Raw genomic sequence first — 11113 nt, forward strand, 5'->3', positions numbered from 1 at the left:
CCAAGCTACATATGTTCTTAGAGCATCACCAACAGTATCACATTCATTTGGAATTGGAAATGACAAATGTGATAATTTGTCCATTGCAATATCAATGAATATGTGCATGAAACTCATGGGTAATAGAACACCATGAAGTAATTTATTAGCTGCATTGACATGGACAATTGTACCATAGGCAACAATATTGGTCCTAGATTCCAATGCCAATGCAACCGGCTTACCCTAGAAGTCAAATAATCATGTTATAAATTGATACAAATCATAGTCATGGACAATTGCAATAATCAGCTACCTTTTTCATTGATCAAAGCTAATACAACTAGAATTTAGCCAGATTCAATCCTAATAAAATACTGCAAAGTAATATAACCACAATTAAATATTTACCTGCAGAAAATCAGCATTGCTCAAAGCTTTCACGTCATCATCATTCGAAGTTGTATAGTTCGAGACACTCTTTGATTTTATCGTCAGTCGTGGGATGCAACTTTCTGAGCAAATACCTTTTTCTTCAATCTCAAAGTTGCTTGCACCCTTTTTGAACATTTCTTCAAGTCTCAGTATGCATGCATCTTGAACTGATATGCGTGCATTTTGTTCTATGATGCGTGCATCTTGTTCTAAGAATAATATCTTCGTCGCCATCAACTCCTTTTTTTATGAAGGATTATATGGTCATCAACAAGAGGACTCTTCCATATTCTACCAATATTAAAGTAGATGCTTGGATTGATATGACCTCTAACACCTCTCACACGACCAGCATGTTCATGTGAATCTAGTGCTTTCGTAAAGACATCATTCTTTCCCTCTTCAAATTGCAACGTACCCTTGAGTTTTCGTTGCACATAATCATCATGTCATGCACAAAAAAAACAAGATAATTACTGAAAACAGTTATAATGAAGAAAAATTATTCATTTTCATGTATTGTTTGCTTACAATCATTTTTATTGCCGATTTCAACTCATCGCCTTTATATTGACCCTTCTTATTGACATGTCCTTTCTTCCACATAACTGCTCGATTTATCTCATCATTGTCAAATAACTCATTTGCCTACAAACAATAGCATGGATTTAGTAAACTTTCCGAATTTACTCCCTTTCTCTGCTTAATTTGTTCTGCAAACTTTCTCAATAATTTCAAAGTAAAACAGTAAGAGTTTCGTAACAGTGTGGTCGTCTGAACGCAGAAAATATCGAACAATAGTGATAAACAGCTGAGGTAGGAATTCACCGTTAAGTAACAAAATTATAGCTTTTTTCATTGCATCAATTTTCTCATACACGTCACTACTTATCTGCCTACGAACAATATGTATGATATTTATATTTAGGCAGATTTATTAAAACATACTTACTATTTTGTCGGCGAAACGTGCATATCCTTTGCGAGACATATAATGGGGATATAGGTTTTTCTTTCTTCTCTTCTTTTGTTCATCACTTACTTTCTAGTTAATTGAACATTGCCCACAATATCATATTTCAATAGAAATAATTTTTTATGATCTACTTATTTGAAAATAACAAATTAAGAATCTTACCATGAAGTCATCAGATAAGCGACTGATTACAAATCAATTCCAATCATCTCGTGTAATACGAAACACAGTAGGTGGTACTTTCAAATCCTCAGTTTTATCCTGCTTGCTAAGAATGAACTTTTGAGTAAGAAAAGCTTTATACTGTCGCCACTTGTTATTTGCAGAATTCAGACATCCCTTCTTCCAGATTTGATCAATATTGTACGTCAACTGTAGAAGTCATATTAACCCATAATATTAAACATATCATAACCATACGAAAACTAATTAAAATAGTCAAAACATTATAACTTACATTAATAACCGATTCCCATATTAATATTTTGACATCATTTGGAATCTTCTTCCAAGTCTGATAATTTATCGTTATCTTTTCTCGAACAAGAACTCCAATATAACTTTGCATCTCACCTGCAAATTCTCCTGCTGGCTATCCCAATTTTTTGAACCTTACATCCTTTATAATTCCATAAACCCTTTGCCTAACAAGCCTATCCAAACGTGTACTACCTCTAGATGATCTTGTTGTTTCGGTCTTTGTAGATTCCAAAACTGTTTTGCTCCCACAACTATTGTCAGTGGCAAAATACGCAGTATTTTTTTTAGGCTTCTCATTCTTTGACATCCTGCAAGCATTTACAATTTGTTAGACAATCACAAAAATGTACTATGCAACGCGTGTCATAAAAAAATTAGTATTCACTTCTTTATTTTTCTTTCTACATGAAACTGTAATATGTAGAACAGTAAGGAATGTAACATATTATGTTGGTTCAAGTCATTCAGGATTGCACTTAATTATCGTCAACCCAATACCCATCACAATCTTCACGAATGCATGGCGGCTAATTTTCATCTATTCCATCAACATCCATTGATATAAACCCTCGTGTAAAATATTGGTAGTGGGTTACAGCATTTTCCAATTCATCACCATTCATGTATTAAATGTACTCTCTCTAGTGGGAATTGCAAGTACAACATGCCATGCATGATCTTAAGGATATTCAAAGTAAAACCACCTGCTTTTTTTTACTGCCCAAGATAAAAGAGTCAGACTTGAATACAATTCTCTTCAGGTTTACCAACGTGAAACCAAGATCATCGACTTTAATACCGTTAATATCCTTATGTCTGACACAACTGGATTTTTATCCTTTGCACTAGCAACTTGCATTGTCGTTGCGACTAAGCTTACTCCGGAATTTTTCACAACTCGTATATCATCTCGCTCTTTTGTATGATAAGTGACCGCATCAATCAAATAACTAGAGTACTTTAACACTTGTTTGCTAGGTCCGCGTGCTACCCACTTCAATCTTTCTGAAATTTCACTAGTGGAATTTCCAACTGTACTGGCAACCTACATTTCACAAAGTGCTAAAATTTATCTCTAAGTTTTAAAAATCCCCATAATACTTATATTTAGGCAGCTTACACTATCACATAACCAGTTAATAAAGGTTCGGTTATGCCATCTTGTAACCACCTTTTGGACTTAGCATTATGAGGAAATTTTGCATCCAAAAATTTCATGTGTTCCCAGATGAAATGATTAAGGATAAGTTAACCAATTGAATGTTAAAAAAATAGCAAGAAAGTATTACTAAGTCAAAGAAGTTACTCGATATAAGTATCAACTTCAACATCATTTTCCAATAGATAACGATGTGCTTGATTAAACTCATCATCACTAGTGTAGTGCATTACTGAACCAGACAGAGGCTTAGTGAGTTGTACTCTCCGATGCATTGTTGGGATACCAATTGTATCTACACTAGACATGTAGTCCGAGCAAAATTCCACAGCCTCTTCAGCAATATAACGTTCGGCTATACACACTTATGTATTCAGTTGATTTATTGGAATATGTAAATTGGGTTAGCTGGTTTGATTTAATCAACTTGCTCAACAATTAAAGATCCTATGGATGATTACATTATGGGGTTATTTACAAAATTCAACATTTACAAGTTAAAGAACACTTAAAGAAGAAGTGAAAAATAAATGATTAAATGAATTGTCATGTGATTGAAGTTTCTTGTTTTGAAACTAGAAGGCATTGTTATCCTATTTCAGTGCTTCAAATTGGCTTTTCAAGACATCATAGTCCTTTTCCAATGGCTTAGTCTTCCAACGGTTCCTCCTCTTCCCGAACCATACGAACCCTTCACAGAGCCAGCCCCCAATTTCTGGAATTTCGGTCTCTATTACTTCACAATCTGAACCAACATAGTCATGATATATGTTCCTGAGAGTGAAGGTTCAGAGACATGGGAAAAGGATATGAGCTTCTGCAATATAGTTAGTCTTGATCTCATGAATTATACAGAGGTTTAATACAATGAAAAACCCAAAAAAATGAAGCAAAACCTCAACTGAAAACAAAACTCCCAAGTAATCGAAGCACAAACTCACCTAAATATGTTGGAATCGCGCTTGCTAAATTCGGGCTTGTTTTCCTTCTGTTAAAGTTGCTTCGGGTTGGTGACGTCTTCGTCTAGCTGAGAGGGGTGGTCGGAGCTACGATTACAGGAGGCGTGGTGACGAGATGTGTAATATCCAAGCTTGGTGATCGGTATGGTTTAGGATTTCTTATGTTTATTGGCTATTTGGGTAAGTTTAAGTATAATTTATGTTAAGGATGGCGATTTATGATTTATAGTATTGTTGATGATAGATGTTGTGTAGTTTGATTGTAGCGTCGTTACGATTAAATTCATGATAATTCGTATATTGAGCCAATTGGTATGAGTTTAATTGGAGCGGTTAGATAAGACATAGAGGTATAACTTTCTTATTTTTAGTTTTGTTCAAATCATTGTGGAAGGTAAGCCAAAAGTGCCCCGAAGTGTGTCGTGTGTTTTGACGTTCCTCTAGTGACACATGTTGGGAGATTTAGCATAACGTTTTACTCCAACCTCCAAATGATCTGAAATTTTGAGAGGTTCAGGAAACGACATAGTGCTACAACGTTGTAGTTTACCATTTTTCCAAACTATGACGGGAAGAAGAGTTTCGGAGGCGATCTTTGAAGACGCTGTGCGCAGAGTACGCGGTGGCATGACCGAAGCAGGAGCGCACCCGCGGTCCGTAATGGAGCGCACCCGCGGTCTCATGCTTAAGATTTTCGGTTGTTTTCCCGTAGCAAGAGCGCACCCGCAGTCCTTTATGGAGCGCACCCGCGGTCTGTGAACAGTAAAGCCGTGTTTTTGGATTTAAGTGCTTAAATACATGAGTTGGTTCATTTTTCCCTCATTTCTCTCCTCTTTCTCGATTTCTTCAGCTCAAGGGAAGCTAGGGTTCCATTTTCTTTCTTTCCTTTCTTAGATTCAATCTTCTTGTTGGATTATTGAAGAGAAAACAAGGTTATTTTGAGTTCAATGAGGTAAGCTTGTGGCTTTGGTTATTTCTTGGTTTATGGTATTGGGGAAATATGGAGATGTTTGATTATGTTGGCTTTATGGAGTTTATGGTATGGTTTCATGATTATTGAGATGTTTATGGTGCAATTCATGGTTTATTGTTGTAGGTTTTGTACCAAGAGTATAGATTCAAGTGTTCCAAGTGGTTGTAAGTGGAAATTCATTCTTTGTGCTCACATGATCATATATGTATTGTCTTTCAATGGTTTTAACATGTTATTCCCTTCCATTTGATTCATATTATGTATTGATACACTTGATTGTATACTAGAGGCAATTGAATGTCTCAATTGTGTAAAAGGAATACAAAAGAAAGAGTATGCAAAGTGTTTGATAAAATGCCCAAGAGAGAGTTCAAGTGTTTTATGGATTGATAGATACATAGTCAGAGATTGCATGCAATTAGTTGATCAACGACCATAGGCTTATATCCCGACAGAGTTATCGATTTATATCGATGGGATACGAGCACCACAGACAGAGATACTATTGATATCAATCCACCAGAGTAAAGAGAAATACCATCGTTATTATTATGATATTCATGTTTCAGAGTTCATATTTCAAAGTTGATGGTATTTATGATTTCAAAGCCATGTTTTACAGAGTATGATATGTACATTGCTATGTAAGAGTTCCACTTGCTGAGTTTTATACTCATTTCAGTTATTCATGTGATGCAGATAAGAGCGACGGACCAGGACGTTGATTGGAGACAGTGTCATATGCATAAGAGAGGGAAGGAAGAAGAGTATTTTGCTAGTACTTTAGCATGATCATTAAAATGATGTTTTGTCTTTTGTTGCATCATTTAGTTGATCATGTATATATATACTTTTCGTTGTAAATATTGAAAATGTGTTTATGTCAAGAGAAATTTTAAATCATTCCTTCCTATAAAAGTAAAATTTTTAAATTCCGCTGTTATTTTAAGAGATCAGAGCAAGAGGTGTTACAAGATGATGAGAGAGATGAACGACAAGGGAATGAAGCAATTAGTTTTTTTCTTTTTCTTCGTTGAACACATCAGTTGTAGGTTTATATTCACACAAATAATTGAGCTTAATTAAGTTTCTCTTTTAATCTGATCTTGATAATTTAAAAACATAATACTATTTAAATTTCAAATGTATTTGAAACCATTTTAATATTTGATATTATAAAATACACACTTTCATATATTTTATTTTTTTTAGATATGATTATTTGTTTTAATCTAACATATCAATAATAATTTTAAAATCACAAAATAAACAGATAATTAAGTAAAATTATATATAGATCTATCAAACGGGCCAATCCAAGATGAGACGGGACAGCCTGCAAAAAAACCAGTCATTTGGGGGTAGGGTGGGGCGGCCCACAATCCTGACCGGACGGAAATCTTCAACCAAACCCAACCCAAGGTGAATTGTGGGTCAGCCGAGACAACCCGCAGATATGACTAAAAAAAATAAAACAAAAAAATATAATAATAAACCATTATAATATATCTAAATTTTTATTTAATAAATAAACATTTATGGAAAAAAATATCAATAAAATTTTTATTTATTGAATTCATACTTGTATATTTTATACAAAGTAATTAATACAAAAATATTCAAAAATTTCAATAAAAAATACTTATTATCATATCTAAAAAATACAAAAAAAATTATTTTTTCCACATCCACGGACCGCTTGGGTTAGTCTGCCTAGTCCCGCGCGGTTGACCAGCTTAGGCCAGCTTTTTTTTTTTGGGTTGAAATTATTTTTTTGACCCAACTCACTTAAATTATGTGGCGGAGTGGCCTGATTCCACGAGCACAATCTAAATTGACTGTTATAACTAAATATGTATTTAACAATATATATTTTAACAAAATTTTAAATCGCTAATCAAGAACGGTTATATAACATCGTTGTCTTTTTCCAAACAAATATGCTAATTAACAACGGTTCGCTAAAAACGTTGTCGTTTCTCCAAAAAATACACACTAATCAACAACAGTTAGCTAAAACCGTTGTTGTTTTCCACTAATCAACAACAGTTTTCTAACACCATTGTTGTATTCCAAAAAAACATGCTAATCAATAACAGTTAGCCAAAATCGTTGTTGTTTGTCCAAAAAACACACTAATCCACAACAGTTTTCTAAGACCGTTAAAGTTTGTCTAAAAAAACAGCTAATAGACAACGGTTTTATAAACCGTTGTTTTTTAAATAATAATACAATGTTTTCTGAAAACCAGTTGTTGTAACTACGAAAAAACAAGCAAAACTACAACAGTTTCTCATCTACCGTTGTCGTAGCTTCGAAAAAACCGTTAATACACAACGGTTTTTGTTAAAACCATTGTTAAAATATAAATTACAACGATATTCCAACAGAACCATTGTTTGACAGTTGTTGAATAAAAAATTTGTTGTAGGGAGAAAAGCTTAAAGACAAAATGTTCCAGAAGAGCTGTCGGAAAAGTCGAGGCACAAAGTTCGAGGAACACATTCAAGCTACAACGATCACATGTGATGAGTCTTGGTGTACGGTCTCAATGCCTCTATAAATACCAGACCAAGATCATCAACAATAGAAAAGTGTGGAAAAAGAAAGGGCACGCTTATTGCTTATCATCTTACAAGAAGCAATCAGCCCAGATGGAATAATCAAGTCATATAAGCTTAGTTTAGAAGCTCATTTCCCTCAGTGTGTGTGAGAACACATTCCCGGTGTATACATTGTTTGGTTCTCACACATACACACACACACCACCACTCAAATACAGTCTTGCACAAAATAATAAATTTGTGTATGCAGTCTTTGACACACAGACGTTAAACAAGTGTTGAATGAAAGGTATTGCGTTCAGTTTAGACTAGGTGTTCAGGTAGGCAGCAGAGTAAGTCTTAAGATGTGTAGGATTTGTACAACGGTTTGTATAAATCTAAGCCTTTTAGTGGAACCTATCCGTGGTGGTAGAAGGGGTGACGTAAGAGAAGTTGAAGTCTCCAAACATACATAAACTAATCTTGTGTACTTAACTGATTAACTATTTTTTCCAACGGATTTGATCAGTTCGAAGTATTATCTCTTTAGTTCTCACCATAACTAAACTAATATATGCCTGAACTGGTCCTCTGTTTTTCAGTTATTCAGCTTACATAAGTCAAAAGGATTTCAAAGATAATAGCTTTTTTCGCGAAGGATTACTTCGAGTATTTTCCTCCTTTTTGTTTAACCAAATTCGATTTAATTCATCGGTGTCAACATTCTTAGAACACGAGCTATTGCAGCTAATGGAGAATATTTTGTTTGCAGCACCTTGAAGGTGCCCAGCACACGATCCTTCAATATTAATGGTTTAGGGTTACACCTAGTAATATGTTCACAACTTCATGTGATTCAGAACAAAATTTTTTCTTATTCAGGCTCACCCTTATTAGCCCTAGTCTTTTAATAAACCATTTGATCAAGAATGTCAGAAATCAAGTCTGATTGCACCTATCAGATCATGGTAAGAGCGTCTAGAAGCATTGTCACATGATCCCCTATGTATCACTGATAGTGCATGCAAGAACCTTAAGTTATGGTTAGCATACAGTACTGTTTCTTAAACTTATATATCTCGATCGAATCTAAAACCATTGGTATATCGATAGTTGAAAATGAATTTGATAATTATGAGATTTATCATTGACTAATAAAAGTGACATGGTATGTGCAACTGAAAAAACACCTTTCCAAAATGCAGGTCATACTCTGACCAGAGATTTCTTTACCCAATTTCCACCTTGACATCCCGCAAATAGGACAACTGGTAAAATCCTCATAATCCTTCCGGTGTAAAATACAATCATTAGGACAAGCATGAATTTTCACATAATTCATCCCTAAGGCACATAAGCTTTTATTTGCATCTTACAAAGATAAGGCAATTCATTGTCATCTGGAAGCAATTGCCCAAACAAACTAAGTAAATCAATGAAACTTTTATCACTCCAACTATATTTTGCCTTCAAGTTATATAATTTCACAAGTTCAAATAACTTTGTAAATTTTAACTCCAGGATATAAAGGTTTCTCGGCATCTTCAAGTAGCTTATGGAATTGGTTTGGATTCTCAGCATAACTATCATACGCATCATGTACCTTACTTATAGGTTCCTCGGTAAAATATTTGCGTTCATCTTGTCCTACTCGATCACTATCACTCATTGAGTTCCCGAACTTTGATCTTTCGCCATGCCAAATCCATGTATGATATGTTAAATCTATACAATTACAACACAAATGAGCCCTTCGTCTTTAGATTACCACATTTTGCACATGGGCAAGGCATTGCATTAGGATTGTAAGTGTTTCGCGATGCAAACTGCAAGAAATACTCATCCCCAACCTCATATTCATGTGACAACCTGTTTTTTGACATCCAATCTTTGTCCATTATACGTACAACTAACCAACCAATAATGAGTCAAATCCTTCAAAATAGTTGTAAAAATACTGCTAGGTTGGTTTTCAAAACGGTTGTAAACAACAAAATTAGACATCAATGTCATGATAAATCTATGAACAATGGTTGTGTTACATAGCTTCATTTGTTGTATTTTGTAGCGATGACTTTATCAACAATGACATTATTTTAATTCGTAAATACGCATAAACATACCTACAAGAAACCGCCGCCGCAGCTTTTTTACCGACTGTAAACTTGAAATTAAGCAAATTTCCTACCCTACTGTCACCTTTAATTTTGTTCACATAAAACATGAAAAATTCATATCAGGCCCATCACGTGACACAACTACACTTGAAAAACAACCATAACAAATGAATTACCGCTAAAATCCACATCAAAGAAGCTTGCTCCTGATAGCTTGCCACCTTTGAAATTGGTCAGTCGCAGTAAATACTAGTCAAAATAACTGCAATCAAACAGTAAAAACTATTCAAATTACCAACTTGGTTGAATCAAATTTCTCAACAATTAAAGATCCTATGGCTGATTACATTATGGGGTTATTACAAAATTCAACATTTACAAGTTAAAGAACACTTAAAGAAGAAGTGAAAAATAAATGATTAAATGAATTGTCATGTGATTGAAGTTTCTTGTTTTGAAACTAGAAGGCATTGTTATCCTATTTCAGTGTTTCAAATTGGCTTTTCAAGACATCATAGTCCTTCTCCAATGGTTTAGTCTTCCAACGGTTCCTCCTCTTCCCGAACCATACGAACCCTTCACAGAGCCAGCCCCCAATTTCTGGAATCTCGGTCTCTATTACTTCACAATCTGAACCAACATAGTCATGATATATGTTCCTAACAGTGAAGGTTCAGAGACATGGGAAAAGGATATGAGCTTCTGCAATATAGTTAGTCTTGATCTCATGAATTATACAGAGGTTTAATACAATGAAAGACCCAAAAAAATGAAGCAAAACCTCAACTGAAAACAAAACTCCCAAGTAATCGAAGCACAAACTCACCTAAAATATGTTGGAATCGCGCTTGCTAAATTCGGGCTTGTTTTCCTTCTGTTAAAGTTGCTTCGGGTTGGTGACGTCTTCGTCTAGCTGAGAGGGGCGGTCGGAGTTACGATTACAGGAGGCGTGGTGACGAGATGGCGAGAGAGATGAATGACGAGGGAATGAAGCAATTAGTTTTTTTCTTTTTCTTCGTTGAACACATCAGTTGTAGGTTTATATTCACACAAATAATTAAGCTTAATTAAGTCTCTCTTTTAATCTGATCTTGATAATTTAAAAACATAATACTATTTAAATTTCAAATTTTAATATTTGATATTATAAAATACGCACTTTCATATATTTTAATTTTTTTTAGATGTAATTAATTATTTTAATCTAACATATCAATAATAATTTAAAATCACAAAATTAACAGATAATTAATTAAAATTATATATAGAATTATCAAACGGGCCAATCCAAGATGAGACAGGACAGCCTGCAAAAAAACCAGTCATTTGGGGGTAGGGTGGGGCGGCCCACAATCCTGACCGGACGGAAATCTTCAACCAAACCCAACCCAAGGTGAATTGTGGGTCAGACGAGACAACCCGCAGATTTGACTAAAAAAAATAAAACAAAAAATAAAATAATAAACCATTATAATATATCTAAATTTTTATT

General features: G+C 34.4%; 1 long non-coding RNA gene across 1 annotated transcript; it reads right to left on the minus strand.

Moving 5' to 3' along the window:
* Positions 1-1964: 1964 nt before the first annotated feature.
* On the minus strand, positions 1965-10598 carry LOC140811821 (uncharacterized). Its single transcript, XR_012113544.1, has 3 exons — positions 10448-10598; positions 9798-10323; positions 1965-2178 (listed from the first exon to the last, which is right to left on the minus strand). It is a non-coding gene; the product is annotated as an uncharacterized lncRNA (long non-coding RNA).
* Between the last annotated feature and the right edge of the window lie 515 nt (positions 10599-11113).

The sequence above is a fragment of the Primulina eburnea genome, chromosome 1 (assembly GCF_022965805.1).
Source record: "Primulina eburnea isolate SZY01 chromosome 1, ASM2296580v1, whole genome shotgun sequence".
NCBI lineage: Eukaryota > Viridiplantae > Streptophyta > Magnoliopsida > Lamiales > Gesneriaceae > Primulina > Primulina eburnea.